General features: G+C 35.7%; 1 protein-coding gene across 8 annotated transcripts in view; it reads right to left on the reverse strand.

The window, feature by feature from the left end:
- LOC112056339 (rho guanine nucleotide exchange factor 15) overlaps positions 1 to 20,852 on the reverse strand; it is a 123,151-nt gene that overhangs the window by 95,264 nt on the left and 7,035 nt on the right. For 5 of the 8 annotated variants that reach the window (XM_052881770.1, XM_052881766.1, XM_052881763.1 and 2 more), the window contains exon 1: positions 114 to 272. The exons of 1 other annotated variant lie outside the window; for it this stretch is intronic. The gene's annotated coding sequence lies outside the window, so the exon portion shown is untranslated. Of the gene's footprint in view, positions 1 to 113; positions 274 to 20,852 lie in introns of those variants that run through there. 2 more of the 8 variants (XM_052881765.1, XM_052881762.1) reach the window with 2 other exon arrangements.

Below are 20,852 nucleotides of genomic sequence, written 5' to 3' on the forward strand. Positions count from 1 at the left end.
AAATATTGACGTAATTGAACTAACAGACGACCTAGCAGAACCTGATTGAAAACGCATAAGCACGACGACAAAATAACATTGAATAGATTTAATAATAGATTTCTATGACTTACCCAAGAAAACCAGGGAAATAATCCAATAATTCGAAACGCCATCAATCCCTTTATCGTGAAGTATAGAGGGTTGATAACACACACATGGGCACTAAACTATCGCTGTGTGAGTGCGCGTGCGACGATGCGTCTAAGCCTGCGCGCGGGTCGCGATCAACTGGCAGGAGGCTTCGACGGCGATATTCAGATTATTTGCATAAACGAGAAATTTAATTAGGCGATAATGAGGAAGAAAACATTTGATTTGCTTTTACTCTAAGTCGATATGGTGCTGTTGTAAGGTAAAGAACGGAAGAAAATGGTTTGTGGTTTCTGAGCATGAGAGGTATTTGCCTTAGCTGACTTCATCTGTGATATCCTAAGTTTGGCTAGAATTAGATCATCTAAAGCTTAGCGTATGTATACAAAGTAATCCATTATGTTGCTGCGTAAAATACTTTGAAGTTCTTTATTGGTGTTCAAGGATTTGAAAGTCAAAGTGAAAATGATTATTTGGATAATTTGGGCGATAAGTATGAAAATATGAGAAATAGTTTTACTCAAAGACGATATGATCTCATTCAGCTTCCTGTAAGTTAAGAAAATTTGAATGTAAGTTTGTAATTTTTAGAATTAGCAATATCCTATGGCACTGCTAGATCAACAAAGTAATCCTATATAATAGCGCATGCTCTATAATTTAAGGAGTTGCAGATTCTTTTAAGACAGCAATGGTGAATGAATAACCCAATATTTCTACAATGTAAATTCGGTGCGATATAAATAATCTACAAATTCCTCAAAAACTGACCGTTATGCTTTATGAGTAGTATAGATAGATATACGTAGTGATTCCAGTAATAAATGTTTTGATAATATTACAGATTATAGTAGACTGTAGGTATTTGTGTAATCTGATATTAAACAGGCTCGGCTACAGCTAAGGTTACTACTTTCAAAACACCTGATATAAGGAAATCTGATCCGTTGCATTTGGCGGTGTCTCAATCTAATGGAATAGAATTATCATTTAAAGTGGACTTTACCAGACTATAATGATGATACGCTTATCAAAATCTGATTTTCTTAACAAAAAATTACCTTCCTACGCTGTTTACCAATTTCACAATTAAAACGAATGTAACGACATCTCACAGGCCAAAACTAAAAAGCCTTATGTAGTACTTACACAAGCCATTTAGGCTTTAAGATGTGCCAAAGAAATAATATACTTAAATAAATAAATAAATATACCCATAACCCACTTTCTGGTATCGTCGTGTAACAATAGAAGTAAATATACAGGGTGTTGCAGAATATTTCCCATAACTTCAAGGTATTGACAAGTCCACTTAAAAGGAGCCGCACTGCATAACTATTTTTTTTTCCCAAAAAAAACTTTTAATGTTTTCATACAAAGTAATTCAAATAGTTCCGATTATCCATGTAACACACGCATTTATCCTTGCATTTTAAAATACATAACCGTAGTGGTAAGACTGTCGATATCGACGAGATATTGAAACTGGCCCTCCGCACTTCACTAGTAAGCTACTTCATGATATTTATCAATGAATAAGTTTGGCCGAACAGTTATGGCCCAGGTGGATATGACCTCTGCCTCTGATTTCGGAAGGTGTGGGTTCGAATCCGGTCTGGGGCATTTTAAGAAATTAAATATCACGTGTCTCAAACGGTAAAGGAAAAACATCGTGCGAAAACCTGCATACCAAAGAATTTTCTTCATTCTCTGCGTGTGTGAAGTCTGCCAATCCGCATTGGGCCAGCATGGTGGCCTAATACCTAATCCCTCTTATTCTGAGAGGAGACTCGAGCTCAGCAGTGAGCCGAATATGGATTGATAACGACGAACCTGTACATAAAATACAATATAATATGTGTTCTAGTACCTATAGATCTTTTCTTGGTGCCCTATAACAATATAAACCGAACTATTGCCATAACAGCCTAAAAGAGAAAGTTACCAACTCAACCCATTTGCACAACCCGGCAAGGTGTTAAGGCGAATATTAATGGGATAACAGAGTTTACTAGCTTATGTGCGCGTGTCGCAGCTACCAAGTGCCAAGTTTGGACATTTGTATGCTATGTGGGGCGGCGTTAAATAATACCATGGCCGGTTGCCTTATAATTGACACTTGGTAAACAGTGAGTTGGTTGCGAAAAAGTTTTGTTGACATAGCGTAGACGTACGATATAAGTCGTTGGTTGAAATATCTGTAATATGAATGTTGAATGGACAAACAGAAAAACAAACAAAAATTAAAAAAAAAACATTGATTTGTATTCAGTGTTAGGTTTAACACATACTTTTTCAAAAAATATTGGATGTACAGAAATTATGAATGTTATTTAAACGGGTAAATACCACGATAAAAAGACGAGATTTTTAATGATTAAATAACATTCATAATGTAATGAACAACCACGAAATAAGTTTAAAATCATTAGTGTACAGAAATTACTTCGTTTATTCTATATTATATGTTTAGATACTAATCTATCTATTTAATAAATACTAATAAAGAATAAACAATGGTTTTGTTGGCAACATTTTGCAATAAAACATTAGCGCCGCGTCTACGGGACTTGTTTTGCGGCGCGGAGTTTATATTTGCTGCACACATTTTAGTGGTTTACTTCAAGTTGTCCGCTACTGGTAGACTTCAGGCATGACTAGTTACAAAGGCATACCTACTTATTTACTACGTTAATATGGTGTTTAAGCAATTATTTCATAAATGCTATTATTAATTTGGCTAGGTGCATTTTGGACCATGACTAAATCTGCTCAGGCGACTTCGAGTAATCAGAGATTTAAAAAAGATTTCGACGAATTCAGAAGCTCCTCCTATTTTTATGTCCGTTAAATACAACGCATTAAAAACACGTAAAGTTTCCAAAAACGGACAAGCAGACAATAAAGATGAATTACGTAGCACTTTTTTATGGAAAGCGAGAAGAAATGTTCCCAAGACATGAGTATAGTTATCTAATTTCGGTAGTATAGAGACAATGAGATATTACAATAGGTGACAATGTAATAGGTGATGCAACCGACTCATTACACTGGGAACTGGCTGACGTTGTTACATACGGAAACGAGGAAGTGAAACCCTTTCGATACAAATAGTTTACAAAAAAACATCTATACGTCTATATGGTTATATGCCTACACAGCCAGCTAGCTACCTAATTGGACGACTAGGGTGTTTAATAAAAGCCTACATACAATTAAATGGCTAGGCTGATTGTTAATTGAACTAGAATAATTCAAATTCTTAACAACCTAGCTTATTGAAAGTTAGCCTTTTGGATAAGACTAACCAAGACTTGGTTGTTATCCATATTATAAGTGGACGATATTCAAAGAGCTATATTAACCTCCTTAACAAATTATCGAGGAAATTTAAAATATTTTAACTTTTCCTTGTGTAATGTGAAATTGTTCTTGTCTATTGTTGCAAGTAGCAATGAGCCGATACAGTGACAAGAGAAAAATACGTTTTTAATGAATGATTGATTGATAGCTGTGTCATTAAATTTATGGAATGAGCACATACTTCAATCAACTGCGGTCGCTTGCATGTATGATTACAGATTATCTATTAGTCTTATGTAATACTTTTTATGGTCTAGTTATAATAGCTGTGTAGCTGGAGGTTTAAGGCGTGGTTTAATGTTATCAAGAAACATCTGTATATATGTTATGGTTAAATTATTATATCATACAGAAAGGCGAAATACATACCCGTGGGTCGAGGGCCGAGGCGAACTACTTCGCAATAATGAAACGTATCAATCTTACCTGTCTTTTTATCAGAGATAAGGATGGATAGTTAAGCCTGGAATGTGTATGATCCTTTACATCTATTCAATTTCGAACTGAGGAATCACTACGGCCTTTGCGACATAGTTCTTTTAGGAATGACTATCACCACGGTTATTTCTGGCTGCAAGCACCATTGTTTTGTTCTGGTTTGACAGGTCATCATCATTAATAGCCCATATTCGGTGTTAAGCACGACTCTCCTCTCAGAATGAGAGGGGTTTTGCTAATAGTCCATCACGCTGGCCTAATGCGAATTGGCAGACTTCACGCGCGTAGAATATTGAGAAAATTCTCATGGTATGCAGGTTTCCTTACGATGTTTTTCCCTCAACGTTTGAGGCGCGTGATATTAAATTTCTTAAAATGCACATAATTAAAAAGTTAGAGGTGCATTGCACGCCCTCAAAATCGAACTCAGAGGTGATATACAATGGGTTATCACAGCTCGTGAACAGACACATGAACATGACGCTTAATGGCTGATATGATGATGAAGTAGAGCTCTTTGTAACAGAGCTCGTCCGGGGATGACTCTCTACGCCTATACCTCAGTAGGCGCTAAAACTAGCTTTATACACTAGGATGGTATACACGTAAAAACAAATATAGGTAGGTACATAATAAATTACTAGCCTTCCTTTTGGCTTAAAAGTAGATTAAAATGCATTTACGGTAATTGACGTCATCGCAACTATGGAATTAGCATCAGTTCTATCGTACTTCATAGTATATGATAAAGGAAAACTGCTGCGGCTTTAGTGAGGTAATCATTATTCAGAAATAGGAGCCACCAGAATAATAATGCATCAATCAATGGTAAGCCAGCAGATGGTATTTTGTCGGATCTGGATGACTGAATTCATCATCATCATCACAGATAGGCGTTCACTGCTGGACATAAGCCTCTTTGCATGCCAAGGGTTGATGATAGACTTCTTCTTTGCGCTTCTATTCCATATTCATTTTAAATTTGTGCTAACATTTCACGTTTTTTCTTGAATGCATTTAAGTTGCTTACGGTTTTTACTTTTTTAAAGTTTACCAGTATAATATATTGGACACCTGCCAATATCTTTCGTCGCAACAATGGAAATCTAATCGGTTATAGAGGTTCTTTCCTCGTAAGGAGGTCGCATAACTTCCTTCTGCACGATACCTAAATATGGTAAAGAGGAAGAGTAGGTATTGGTGTTTATAAAAAGCGCATCAATAACATTTGTGTAACAGCATTTGCTTACTGACGGAAGATATATGAATGAAGGAAAAACTCTTGAACACTGTTGTAAATGATGAGACATAAACAAAAGCGAATCTTAGATTCTCTAATCTTAAGACGCTAATATTTTCTATTTTTAAGCGAACTCAGATTCTTGATAATTATGTTCTACACAATGTATAGTTACAGAAATTCTGAAATGATAGTATTTTTAAGCTATTGCATGGCTTTTCTCGCGTGGACTGAATCAAGAAATTCCGTAACGAAAATAAAAACCTAACACCCAAGCCTAACATCAAGTTCACACATTTTGACGTTTTCTATTTAAACACTATTTAGGATTAAAATGTAGAAAAACAGATACGATCTTTCTATGTGTAAATGCTAGTTAAACAGAAGTTTTAAAGAGATTTATGATTTTAATTGCATATAATATAAAAGCTTTCATAAGTGAAACTGGTTTAAGAAGGTGGCAAAACGATTTACATAATTTTCCAATAAGTCTTAGGTTTCACATAAAATTAATTCTATCTTCAACAGTCAGCCTAGAGAAGCTTCGAGCCTCGACTCCCGAGGCCTCAATGGTTTTATGGCAAACATGTTGTTTGAGACGTGCTCGCGAAAAACATTATGCGGTTAAACACCTCAAGGTTTGTTGACTTGGTTCCAATCAGGGCTGTGCACAACATAGAACATAAAGCACTTAAGCTTATACACAATTTGAACACACAATAAACAGATTTTCCAATGATGATTCTACGAAATGAAATGGACAATTAATTTGAAAAGTGAAATAGCAACTTGAGTTAAATATCATGATTATTGAAACAAAAAGTGAAATTTTACTCAATCATATCAATATGTTTAAAGCTCCAATTGATTGCTAGATAATAACAAAGGGCTAATAAAAATTATATAACTTTACGTAAATAATGGAATGAGTACCACCGTTTAAAATAATTGTTACTAATGTAGCACAATGTCTAGCAGTCACCTTTAGATATTCAATAATAAATTTAAATAAAAATTATATGATACCCTATAAACATAATTTTATTGATGTATCGGATGCGGTAATTGATAATGCACCATGCTTTTGCGACAGCAGCAAATCAATCACCACCTTTTTAGCGAGTCCTAGACGATGCTACAACAATGAAGAAAGTCGCATTTTCTTCCCTTTCATCTAATTAATAAATTGGAAAGGAATCGAAGGAAAGTTCAATTAAAACATCAACATGACAACCTGCTAACTTATGTGCGTATCATTATTCCTAAAACGTGTTTCACTAGTGTGTCTTGCACAACAATTCTAAACATTAGCTTTCGACGCGCAAGGACATTTTCGAAGTGATCGATTTACGATTCTTAAGGCGTCTACGTACCGTACGGTCCGTACGGTACGTAGACGCCTCCGCCGTCCGTTCGGCTGCTTTGGTACAAACTTACAAAGGAAAGATGCGCAGACAAGCGACAGATAAAAGCTATTCGAAGAATTGAAGTCACAATTAACTTTAGACTGCAAATTAAGTAACAATCTAAAAATTCAACTTAACTGCACAACTCGCAAGTAATTGATACAATTCATACTCTAGTAGAAGAAGCACAAATTCGTCTATGCTTTAACGATTATTTTAATGAAGTTCGTTGTTCGGGATATCATTTTCAAGATCATTTCGTTTTTTATTCATAACATATTTATCGTTAACATGAGACGAGTGTAAGTCTACTATATGTTTTGTTAGTCACGGGCTTACCGTGAGAAACGTCACTATTTTTGGACACATCATATTAATTACCACCTTTCAACTATCATTTGCAGCTGTCTGATGGCAATCACTTTCCATAGCAGAAGCTTTCCAATATGATTTATTTCTATTCGGATTCAATATCAATGCGAAGAGCGTCTTGAATAAAAGTTTTGCTTCCATATAATTACTATAGAGGAACTTTTTCTCTGATCTAGATGAATGAAGCCAAAACGTAATCAATCAAACTGAGATCACGTGTTTCGCCAAGCGATTTAGCTTTTCGGTGCGATGTCGTGTAGAAACCGAAAGGGGTGTGGATTTTTATCCTTCTACTAACAAGTTACCCCGCTTCCATCTAAGATTGCATCATCATTTACCATCAGGTGAGATTGTAGTCAATTGCTAACTTGTAAATAAAAATAAAAAAATAAATGCTAATAGGGAATATATCCTAGATAAAGATATTCTTGCATTATCTAGGATTCCCCATTAGCATTTACTTTGTTAAAAATATTCTTAGTATGATAACATAGTAAATACGACTCTACAGTCTATTGTACCTTGGTCCTGGATAATCCCATAATTTCACTAAATCTCTTAACAAGCGTTTTGTTTATTTTCCTAGATCTCATTTTTTGTACTGCCATAATAAAATTAGTATGCTCATGCGGTCCAAAAATACTAGACCGTTTGTTATCGAGGTTGTGATCGCGCGCACGTCGTGCTAGGAGGTGCCAGGAGCGGTACAAAAAAACAAACTTGGTCCCATTGAACGTGAATCATTGTACGAAGTTCAACTTACAATGATTAAGGAACTTCTGAAGTATGAATTTTTCAAAGGGTCTGTTTATATTGATAGAGATATGATCAATTTTGACGCTGGTTTTGAAAGTGCAATCTCACCACCTTTTGACAACTGTTGGATAAGTTATTTACATTAAATTTTGTTTTTGTAATTTGATATAAAGTAAGGAAATTACAAAATCTACGTTTGGAGTAATTGAATTTACTTACTTAATAAAAGGTGGTGAAACGACCTATATAGTAACACATTCTAGCTTAAAAGCAAATTAAAAGTATCGAAACAATAAACTGCAATGTAACTTTTGAAAACAGTTAGGTCATCTACAAACTAAGTGAAATGATACAGGTAAACCGTGTGTTTACAGTGTACTCGAATAAGTGCTTAATTTCAACGTAAAAGGGGAAAAATTTAATAATAACATAAACGGAGAAAAAAGTTTGACACAATTTCAACTATACACGTTTTCACGCCAATCTCTTTAACTCACAGTTATTCTTGACAACAAAATCGATAAATGATTTTAATTGTCGAATTTGAATCGACGAATTTCTGGAAATACATCTTCATAATCATCTAAGTAAAGCGCTTAAGCTTAAATGTGAATCATAATAATGAAACTTAACCGGAAGTTTATAAGATCAATCAACATATCGACATCTCAGAGTATTAGTACAAACAAACTCCGTGGTCGTTAACCCACAAGCGAAGATAACAAAGACTAATTTAGCTCATTAGGCAGACGCGACAGATTACAGTTAATTGTTTGCGACTTATAAATAGATGGCGGACTTTCCACGAAGAACTATAAAAATTTTAATAAAAAAAATTCAACCGACTTCCAACTCAAAAAATAACTTTAACTAAAAAGCAAAAAATAACATCCTACTATGTGCTACCTTCTGATCAGTTTGAAGGCGGTGCCAATCCAGTGTCATGTTTTAATTAAAGCCGTTTCTGAAAGAACCACAGAAATTGTGCAATTTAAACGGCTTGAATTAAAACATCACTGGCTTGGCACCGCCTTCAAACTGATCAGAAGGTAGCACATAGTAGGATGTTATTTTTTGCTTTTTAGTTAAAGTTATTTTTTGAGTTGGAAGTCGGTTGAATTTTTTTTATTAAAATTTTTATTTTTTTATTTTTAGTGTTAGCACAGCACTGCGTGTGTACAGTTACAACCTATCTAAGTGGAAAGTTCTTATCAATACAAAATTATCAAGTCCAAACACAAGGTAGCTACTGTGAGCCGTCGAGGAGTTCTCTTCACTGTGCTTCGTCTTAATCACCAGACCCTTAATACAGTCGCAATCCATCTAGGTGGAAAGTTCTCATCAATACAAATTCATCAAGTCCAAACACAAGGTAGCTACTGTGAACCATCGAGGAGTTCTCTTCACTGTCCCTCGTCTTCATCATCAGACCCTTAATACAGTCACAATCCATCTAGGTGGAAAGTTCTCATCAATACAAATTTATCAAGTCCAAACACAAGGTAGCTACTGTGAACCGTCGAGGAGTTCTCTTCACTGTCCCTCGTCTTCATCACCAGACAATTAATACAGTCACAACCCATATAGGTGGAAAGTACTCATCAATACAAATTAATCAAGCCCAAACAAAAGGTGACTGCTGATAATCCTTGACGAGATCCATCGTCTGTGTTTCGGCTCCATCATCAGACCAACTCCAAACCTTCATAAAGTTATAGTGGTTTAAAATACCTTATGGAAACACTAACAAACGTACTAGCCGTCTCTACAACTTTCGAAAGTTCCCCTCAATTTCTCCAGGATGCCATCACCAGATCCTGACATGAAAAAAATGGGACCACCCTGAAAGTAAACCCTACAAAACAAAAAAAGAAATTTTAAAATCGGTCCATAATTGACGGAATTATCGCTGGACATACATAAAAAAAAAAAAAAAAAAAAAAAAAAAAAAAAAAAAAAAAAAAAAAAACATACATACAGCCGAACGTAGAACCTCCTCCTTTTTGGAAGTCGGTTAAAAAGGGCTAAATTCGCAAAGAGGATGATTTATTGTAGCCACACAATTTGATGAATTGTGTTGAATTTTTTCAAAAAACTCGTATAATTATGTACCATTTGATTAATAGTTTTAGAAGATGTTATTATTTGAACGTCGATCGATATTATTATACACCTTGAATTCACCTATTATTCATCTTTCACAGTCTTCTTTATATTAATTATTAAGAAATTAATAACTTTAAAGGCGTTCCAACTTCCAACTACTATGCTAATGGCGGCAGTAGGCATTTACGTGTACATAATCAGTGATTACTTTCTATGCGAAATTCAAATGTAAACTCAATTTCAGATTATTATTATGTGAAAATTATACAATAATTACAATACATAATTTCTTGTAGGCATAACATATTTAAGGAATAATATAACGGTCATTTTGATAAATTGATTTTGAATGTTTAATACAACTTAATCAAGTTAACGGGTAAGAATGTGAGAGTATAACCTAAAACGCATCTGTACTAATATTGGAAAGCTAAAGAGTTTTCGTTTGTTTGAACGCGGTAATCTCAGGAACCACTGGTCCGGTTTGAAAAATTCTTTCAGTGTTAGATAGCCCACTTATCGAGGATGGCTATAGGCTATATTTAATCCCCGCACTCCTACAGGAACGGGAACCACGACGGTGAAATCGCGCGGCGTCATCTAGTCGACTGCAATTTGCAATGAATTTGCAGATTCAACAACTCATCTACGTAGGCTTAGAATGGTCAATTTGATAAATAGATTTTGAATGCCAAGAAAAAAATTTGTACCTAATGGGTAGATATGTGAGTTACCTAATGATTGTTTGCATAGTTTGGCGCATCTACAGTAATTTGCAGGTTTAGCAACTCATCTACATTGCGATGCCGACGTCCGGCGCAGGCGCAACCAATTTAATGCACCATTGCGAGCGATGATCACTTGAGAGACCTCTCTTGTCTTTGCATTATACGGCATCAACCCATATTCGGCTCACTGCTGAGCTCGAGTCTCCTCTCAGAATGAGAGGGGTTAGGCCAGTAGTCCACCACGCTGGCCCAATGCGGATTGGCAGACTTCACATATTCTCTGGTATGCAGGTTTCCTCACGATGTTTTCCTTCACCGATTGAGACACGTGATATTTAATTTCTTTGCATTATACTTGATGTTTATAGTTACGAAGATCACTATGTATCCGTTTTAATCTCTAGAAGCAAGGATTGGAGAATATTTAGCTGGCTTCATTTAAGAGGGCCGAACCCCCACCAGGTGGACTGACGACATCAAGCGAGTCGCAGGGATTCGCTGGATGCAGGCGGCTCAGTATCGTGATGTTTGGAAGTCCCTACAAAAGGCCCATGTCCTGCAGTGGACGTCCATCGGCTGATATGATTTAAGAGAGGCCATTGGAGACATGGGCTTATCTGCTTAAGTTATTTCCAATATGACCTTGAATATTTATTACTGTTTAAAAAGCTATGATATTTTAGTTTTTAATTTTATCAGTTCGTTAAAAAAACATTCTAGTCCGACTAGAATTTCCTTAGTTTATTTATAAACATGGATTAGGATTCCAACACTGAACTTTAAACAGTAATACCGCGTAATACATAGGGTCCACTTTACTTTGAAGAAAATTTACTTTTAATCATGTATGAATATGGGGGGGAAGAGTATAAATATATTACTTTGGTATTTAGAGTTTACATTTTTCAGTCGAATAAATAAAGAGATAAAGTTATTAAATTAAATGTTCGCTACCTTCTGCAATTTAGTGATACGTTTACGTAGGTCATTAATTAATGTTTGTTTGAATTTCGAGTAAAAAGATAAATTATTAAGGTAACAATTATGGTAGAAGAATAAAGCACAAAAAAAAAATTACACGCCAAATGTGTTGATACATTAAATTATTCTCGTATATGTCTGTTATAATAAATCAAGCGACATATATGTATCTACTTAAGTGAATTGTACAGGTTTAACTATAATGCGATTCGCAGGGTCAATAGCAGAATATTTATTTGCTACTTCGTTTTCAATACGTGCGAATAGCGTTGCGTATGTTATTTGTTAATCTGTTTAGTTGGCTTCTATAGAGGAGGATATATTGTTTACAATTGGGTTCAATGCGAATTAACTGTAGATTAGATATAGGTAGAATACCAAGATAGAGACGGAAAGAGCAAAAACTGTGTACCAACTTGATGTTGGACCATGAAAAACTGGCGAAACCAAGAAACAATGCGTATAATTCCAAAGTATCATCATATTTCGCTTGGATTCGTTGGTTTTTTGCGGCAATTAGCAACCTAAACTTAGATATATCAATGCAATTTAGGTACAAGAACACAGGCTTCAAAAGCCCAGTAGAAAAGTCGGTAATGACCATGTGTTTCTATGTTCATCTTTCAATCAAGTTATCCTGAAAATATCAACTTTAGTTCGTAAGAATAAATAAATAGGATGGCAGTCAATTATTATAATATCATGCCTGGATCTGATGTCATATCATGTAATTACTAAGTTCCTATATGCATTTAGGTCATTCGCCAATACGCTATCGCTGTTTGCAGGATACGTTTCGCGGATGTTTGTCGATAGCTGAAAATAATATGAAAACACAAGGCAGCGATAACAGATCTCTACAATGGTTCTGTTTGTTACGTTATCGTGTAGTGTAGTTATCTGAGCACATAATAAGTGTAAGAATTGTGTATCACGTTGCTGATAACAAACTTATGTCTACATTATATAGTAGCCGATTCCCCGAAGTTTCTCCCGTGTAGTTTCAGGATTAAATACGGAGTTAAAATACAGCCTATGACACTCGCAAATAACGTAGCTTTCTGTTGATAAAAGAATTTTTAAAATCGATTCAGTAGTTCCAAAGATTACAGTCTACAACCTCACAAACTTTACCTCTTTAATAGATTAAAACGGGTGCCAAACTAGAATAATTAAGTATGCAGTAGGATTTAAAGATACATCTATTTATGAATTTGAGGGTTGCACTTACACCGAAAGGTCGTACCCAATCCTAACACAAGAAAATACTACTTATTGGTCATACTCGTATTTTATTAAGATAATATGGCAAATATTCTTTTTTTTTTAAATACCCCTAATCAAAATCTCCTGTGCTTTTGCGTAAATATTTGCTTTCGATATTGCTGATTGCTGTACTGTATAAACGTCACCTAGATTCATCTTATAAACCAAGGAAAAGAGTTTTACATAATAATATAATATTTATGGTAATAAAAGTAAAGCAATTACATAAACTCGTACCTTCGATCTACGCTCGGATGGACGTCGCGTCGCCTAAAGGATTGCATGTTCAAAATTAGCAATAGGCAAGTGCAAATTTATGTTTTCTCACCAATACAGCCTTGGCCGAGTTAGTGATCGTTTGATTAGTTCGGTGCGATCTGTTATCACGATGCGATTGTTTAGTTTAGGAATTAGTTTTTAAGAAACTGCATTATTTGCTACTGTTTTATGAAACTGATAGATAGCATAGATAAACAGAATTGCCAGTACTCTCAGCTTTGACTATATAGTGTCTCTTAGATGTTTTTAAATTGCTAAGAATATTGTGAGGTTATTATAGTAAGGTAAAGCTATAATAATGTCGTATTGCCAGAAAACGACTTACCTACGTCGTGGTACGAATTTAGGCAACCTTTACTAAATTGACAATATTATTGCCAATATAATGTCCATCCAGTAAGGTTGTCTAAAAAAAGTCTTGCCTTCGCAAGTAATATTGCAGTAAAACCTTAAGACAGCCATATACGAACAAGTTTACCGTTCAACTTGCAGCGCGCTTAGGGAGATGGTTAGGTTAGCGCGCTGGAAACTAGACGGTTTTGATCGTGTGTGGCTAGCTTTACCCTACTATATTGACAATATAATAGAGGGTTGTGTGTGTGCGTGGTCCCTTAGAAAAAAATTAATCACTCAAGATTGAACAAACATTTCAATTAAGTTACATTAATATAACTTATGTAATTAGTGTCTAGTTGATTAGCTTACCGGTTACTCAATCAGCATTTTGACTTGCATATCGTATCTCCGGTCTGATAAAATCAGTGTGTAACCGAAAGTAGGTAGTATACATATTTTATACGTGAATAATTAACAACGAAAGGATTTGGCAGTCTTCCATACAAAGTCAGATCATGCAACATTACGGAAATTACTTTCGAACACAAAAGGTGTGTGTATGTGTGTTACTGTGTGAGCATAGCCTCACATGTGGCACGTCGATTCTCTTTCTACGAACGCTAACGCTTCGAAAATTAAAAAATGTATGGGATTCACATTTCCTATCGACATGTTGTCGATCGGAACCGGTATCGGTATCGGAATCGGTATCAAGTTGTCGAACGGATCTGTAATTCCCATACTTTTGTTAGTTTTCGAAGCGTTAGCGTTTGTAGAAAGAGAATCGGCATGCCACATGGCTACAGGCCCATGTCTTTGATCGTTTGACTTTTGTTATGTCATTTAATTGAGATATTTACTTAATTAGTAAAGCAACGGGCAGGGCATGAAGTTCAAAGAACTGGTGGAGGTTAAGGTCTTAGGGCCATTTTTTTTATAATATGACCAATATTCCCATTCCCCTCCAATTAGTGGGGAAAGACTGTGCTAGGAGTGGGTACGACAATAGACCAACGGGGATCGAACCACCATCCCTCCAACCATGAGGAGTGATGAGTCCAACCGCTCTTACCTTTGAGCTATTGAGGTATATGGTCACTTCGCTCTGGAAACCGCAGTGTTTCTGCAAGGTGGACTGACTGAAGTCATCAACCCATATTCGGCTCACTGCTGAGCTCGAGTCTCCTCTCAGAATGAGAGGACCAAGGCCATTAGTCCACCACGCTGGTCCAATGCGGATTGGCAGACTTCACACACGCAGAGAATTAAGATAATTCTCTGGTATGCAGGTTTCCTCACGATGTTTTCCTTCACCGATTGAGACACGTGATATTTAATATGTTAAAATGCACACTACTGAAAAGTTGGAGGTGCATGCCCCGGACCGGATTCGAACCCACACCCTCCGGAATCGGAGGCAGAGGTCATATCCACTGGGCTATCACTGGGCTGACTGAAGTACTCTAATAAATATTAGTAGTAGGGTTTCTTGTTGAAAAACCAGTAACGGAAAACTCGTATCATCAAAAAGCAATTTAATTTCATCGTGCATTTATCTGCAAAGTGTCGTATGGAACGTAAGCCGTGAGATCTATAATCGGTCTCGCTGCTCGGTACTCGGTAGACCGGCGCTAATCTGAGACTAACGCTAAAACATCTGCTGTTGTGGTTACTGAATTAACATTGTTGATTTTTGTCGTATTGAATCATACATTTTGTTGACGTAAGAAATTAGATAATGAATTGATGATACAGGAACAGTTCTTTGAAAGGGGAGACAAGTCGTTTTTGAAATGAAAACTGATTTACCCTGGAATTCATAGTCGTGAAGTGAACAATCCCCCACAAACCAATATTCAGTAGTCACCCAGGGGCTGACTATTGAATCATCCTTCATTGCATTTCATAAACAAACTACTGGAGAGCCCCTAGGTGACTGGAGTTTCAAGCAAATGTTGTCTATGATTTTACATTAGATCTTTGAAAATTCTGTGACACAACCACAGAGAGACGTATTTTGTTAATTCTTTGACATTTTACAAAATAATTGAGTTTCTAATATTTTCATTTACTTTATGTTTTTATTTATCGTAGTAAAATTTAATTCGTTCAAGTGCACAATAGATCAGTTTTATCAAAAAGTTTCTTTCTCACAAGAAGGAGTTGTTAGAAAAATATTGAAGTTATGTGGACGAACATGATCATATACAAAATTATCAGCCGATGGACGTCCACTGCTGGACATAGCCGTCTTGCATGGACTTTCAAACACAACGGTCTCGAGGGGCCAGCGTCCAGCGGCTCCCTGCAACCCGCTTGATGCCCTCGGTCCACCTAGTGGGGGTTCAACCAACACTGCGATTTCATCGGCTCTTCGAACTATGTGGCCTGCCCATTGCCACTTCAGCTTCACAACTCGCTGTGCTACCTATGTCAGTGACTTTGGTTTGTCTGCGGATCTCCTCATTTGTGAAACGATCACGCAGAGAAATCCCAAGCATACTATTTACTATATAAGTAGTTTGATATTTCATACTTTTGTAATGTGGAATCCTACTTGAAATAAAAAAAATATTGTAAGAGGAAATTTGTTTATTTTACTCAAAACCACCTATAATTACCTGAAATAATTACAAGTAGGTACTATTATGCTGTATTTTCTTACAATTTATAGTAAGTGCAGTAAATAAATATAAGTGTAGCTTATCCTTAGGAATAGTGGTAAAATTGCATTTCACAAAGCTTTAGATCACATAATATTATATATTTAGGAGGTAGGCTTGGCCCGGTAATGGGCTGATAATAATGAACCACACAGTACTTATTGCAATTCTAAAATCAAACCTATATCCTTTTAATACAAAGTTTAATTAATAACAACAATAAATACATAATTTACATATAACTTATTGTTATTATTGTATATTTTTATAGGGCCAGACTTAAATGAAAAATGCAGAAGTAAACATTTAATAATTATCTTTATTAAAGATGTGAATCAATAAATTTCATTCAATTAAGATTTCATTTTCTATTGTTTTGGACTTCAGTGTGAGTGACCACCTTACAACATACTGCACTCACTCCTACTACCTCTATATTAAATGCTGCTGACTTTTCAAGGTATGTGGGTCTTCCAATTACTGTGATCTGAAAACTCGGATTTTCAAGGACCAAAGTATTCTCAGTATTCTTGGTAAAACAATATTCTCAGAGCTCATCACTGCTATTCCTTGCCATGATAGCCGGTTTCTTTAAATCTGTGCATAGGGTCCTCCGGGGTTGTTTATATGTATACCTATGCGTGCCATCAATACAGCTTGACTTGTGGCATTTCTGTTATTTCATAGAATGCTTGATGGAATGCACATACAGTCTGAAAATAAACATTATGTTAGTTACATTTATGTAGGTTATAGGTATATTTCCTAAATCAAAACTAGATAGGTATACCTAACATTTATATAGGTTAGATTACAAACAAACTAATTAAATTCTTCATCATGAGTATGTTAAGCATGAGTCTCCTCTCAGAATGAGAGGGATAAGGTCCACCACTCTGGCCCAATGTGAATTGGCAGACTTCACACATGTAGAGACAATGGTTTTCCTTCACCGTATGAGAAATGTGATATACATTTAAATTCATAAAATGCACATAACTGAAATGATTTGGAGGTGCATGTTTCAGACAGCATTTGAACCAACACCCTCCGAATAGAAGGCAGAGGTCATATCAACTGGGCTATATGGATTTTGACCTACTCCTAATTTATCTATACTAATATTATAAACAGGAAAAATTTGTTTGTTTGTTTTGAATAGGATCTGTAACTACTGAACTGATTTGAAAGATTCTATCACTGTTGGGAACCTACACCATCATAATCAAAGGCAGGGGTCATATCCACTGGGCTAATTGGTTTTATATCTACTCCTAATTTATCTTTACTAATAATAGAAACAGGAAAGATTTGTTTGTTTGTATGTTTTGAATAGGCTCTGGAACTACTGAACCAATTTCAAAAATTCTTTCACTGTTGGGAAGCTACACTATTCCCGAGCTCTATAGGCTATATTTTATCCCCATATTCTTACGGAAATGGGAACCACACAGGGTGAAACCGCGCGGCGTCTTCATGAACAAAAAATTATTGATAATGAACAAAGGTACGTACCTGATAACATCCCGTTTCATAGAATCGAAGTGCTGCTAGAATGTATAATACTAGCGGTATTGGTATTCCTCTCTTGGTCTTCTGTGTTCATTCTTCATCAAACAGAGGCATATTATGCCTAATATGAGAATCTTTCGTACATTCCATATCGCCATAGTATTATACTGGGTTTACGCAATTGCGAATATATATCTTGGGCACTGATATAACTCGCTGTTTATAACTTCACTTATAACGATCCAATCGTCCACTTTCTAATAAATAAATCACGAATAACAACAAAAAAAAATGCCAGGGGATGGTTTGGCTGACAAATATCGGTAATTCAGCAGTCAGCCGCCAGCTCCTGTCAAATGAGGGGTTTCTTTTGTCTATGAAACGCGTAGGGGTTGAATTCGACACATAGCGGCTGAATAATCCCCTTAGGGGCCCCCTACTACGACTATGAATTCCACCGTTAGTCGCGTTGGGAACTTTTTCTTGGTAAGGGAAAATCTTACCCTGGAATTCATAGTCGTGAAGTGAACAATCCCCCACAAACCAATATTCAGTATTCACCCAGGGGCTGACTATTGAATCATCCTTCATTGCATTTCATAAACAAACTACTGGAGAGCCCCTAGGTGACTGGAGTTTCAAGCAAATGTTGTCTATGATTTTACATTAGATCTTTGAAAATTCTGTGACACAACCACAGAGAGACGTATTTTGTTTATTCTTTGACATTTTACAAAATAATTGAGTTTCTATTTTCTAATATTTTCATTTACTTTTTGATTTTATTTATCATAGTAAAATTTAATTCGTTCAAGAGTACAATAGATCAATTTTATCAAAAAGTTTCTTTCACACAAGAAGGAGTTGTTAGAAAAATATTGAAGATATGTGGACGAACATGATCATAATCAAAATTATCAGCCGATGGACGTCCACTGCTGGACATAGCCGTCTTGCATGGACTTTCAAACACAACGGTCTTGAGCCGCCAGCGTCCAGCGGCTCCCTGCAACCCGCTTGATGCCCTCGGTCCACCTAGTGGGGGTTCGACCAACACTGCGATTTCATCGGCTCTTCGAACTATGTGGCCTGCCCATTGCCACTTCAGCTTCACGACTCGCTGTGCTACCTATGTCAGTGACTTTGGTTTGTCTGCGGATCTCCTCATTTGTGATTCGATCACGCAGAGAAATCCCAAGCATACTATTTACTATATAAGTAGTTTGATATTTCATACTTTTGTAATGTGGAATCCTACTTGAAATAAAAAAAATATTGTCAGAGGAAATTTGATTATTTTACTCAAAACCACCTATAATTACCTGAAATAATTACAAGTAGGTACTATTATGCTGTATTTTTTTACAATGTATAGTAAGTGCAGTAAATAAATATAAGTGTATTCCTTAGGAATAGTGGTAAAATTGCATTTCACAAAGCTTTAGATCACATAATATTATATATGTATTTAGTAGGTAAGCTTGGCCTGGTAATGGGCTGATAATAATGAACCACACACACTTATTGCAATTCTAAAATCAAACCTATATCCTTTTGATACAAAGTTTAATTAATAACAACAATAAATACATAATTTACATATAACTTATTGTTATTATTGTGTATTTTTATAGGGCCAGACTTAAATGAAAAATGCAGAAGTAAACATTTAATAATTATCTTTATTAAAAATTTGAATCAATAAATTTTTATTTTCCATCATTCATTCAATTAAGATTTGTATATATTTTCTATTGTTATGGACTTCAGAGTGAGTGACCACCTTACAATACACTGCACTCACTCCTACTACTTCGATATTAAATGCTGCTGACTTTTCAAGGTATGAGGGTCTTCCAATTACTGTGATCTGAAAACTCAGATTTTCAAGGACCAAAGTATTCTCAGTATTCTTGGTAAAACAGTATTCTCAGAGCTCATCACTGCTATTCCCTGCCATGATAGCCGGTTTCTTTAAATCTGTGTATAGGGTCCTCCGGGGTTGTTTATATGTATACCTATGCGTGACATCAATACAGCTTGACTTTTGGCATTTCTGTTATTTCATAGAATGCTTGATGGACTGCACCTACAGTCTGAAAATAAACATTATGTTAGTTACATTTATGTAGGTTATATATTTCCTAAATCAAAACTAGATAGGTATACCTAACATTTATATAGGTTAGATTACAAACAAACAAACTAATTAAATTCTTCATCATGAGTATGTTAAGCATGAGTCTCCTCTCAGAATGAGAGGGATAAGGTCCACCACGCTGGCCCAATGTGAATTGGCAGACTTCACACATGTAGAGACAATGTTTTTCCTTCACCGTATGAGACATGTAATATACATTTAAATTCATAAAATGCACATAACTGAAATGATTTGGAGGTGTATGTTTCAGACAGCATTTGAACCTACACCATCCGAATAGAAGGCAGAGGTCATATCTACTGGGCTATATGGATTTTGACCTACTCCTAATTTATCTATACTAATATTATAAACAGGAAAAATTTGTTTGTTTGTTTTGAATAGGATCTGTAACTACTGAACTGATTTGAAAGATTCTATCACTGTTGGGAACCTACACCATCATAATCAAAGGCAGAGGTCATACCCACTGGGCTAATTGGTTTTATATCTACTCCTAATTTATCTTTACTAATAATAGAAACAGGAAAGATTTGTTTGTTTGTATGTTTTGAATAGGCTCTGGAACTACTGAACCAATTTAAAAAAATCTTTCACTGTTGGGAAGCTACACTATTCCCGAGCTCTATAGGCTATATTTTATCCCCATATTCTTACGGAAATGGGAACCACACAGGGTGAAACCGCGCGGCGTCTTCATGAACAAAAAATTATTGATAATGAACAAAGGTACGTACCTGATAACATCCCGTTTCATAGAATCGAAGTGCTGCTAGAATGTATAATACTAGCGGTATTGGTATTCCTCTCTTGGTCTTCTGTGTTCATTCTTCATCAAACAGAGGCATATTATGCCTAATATGAGAATCTTTCGTACATTCCATATCGCCATAGTATTATACTGGGTTTACGCAATTGCGAATATATATCTTGGGCACTGATATAACTCGCTGTTTATAACTTCATTTATAACGATCCGAACGTCCACTTTCTAATAAATAAATCACGAATAACAACAAAAAAAATGCCAGGGGATGGTTTGGCTGACAAATATCGGTAATTCAGCAGTCAGCCGCCAGCTCCTGTCAAATGAGGGGTTTCTTTTGTCTATGA

This window comes from Bicyclus anynana, chromosome 5, assembly GCF_947172395.1.
Source record: "Bicyclus anynana chromosome 5, ilBicAnyn1.1, whole genome shotgun sequence".
NCBI lineage: Eukaryota > Metazoa > Arthropoda > Insecta > Lepidoptera > Nymphalidae > Bicyclus > Bicyclus anynana.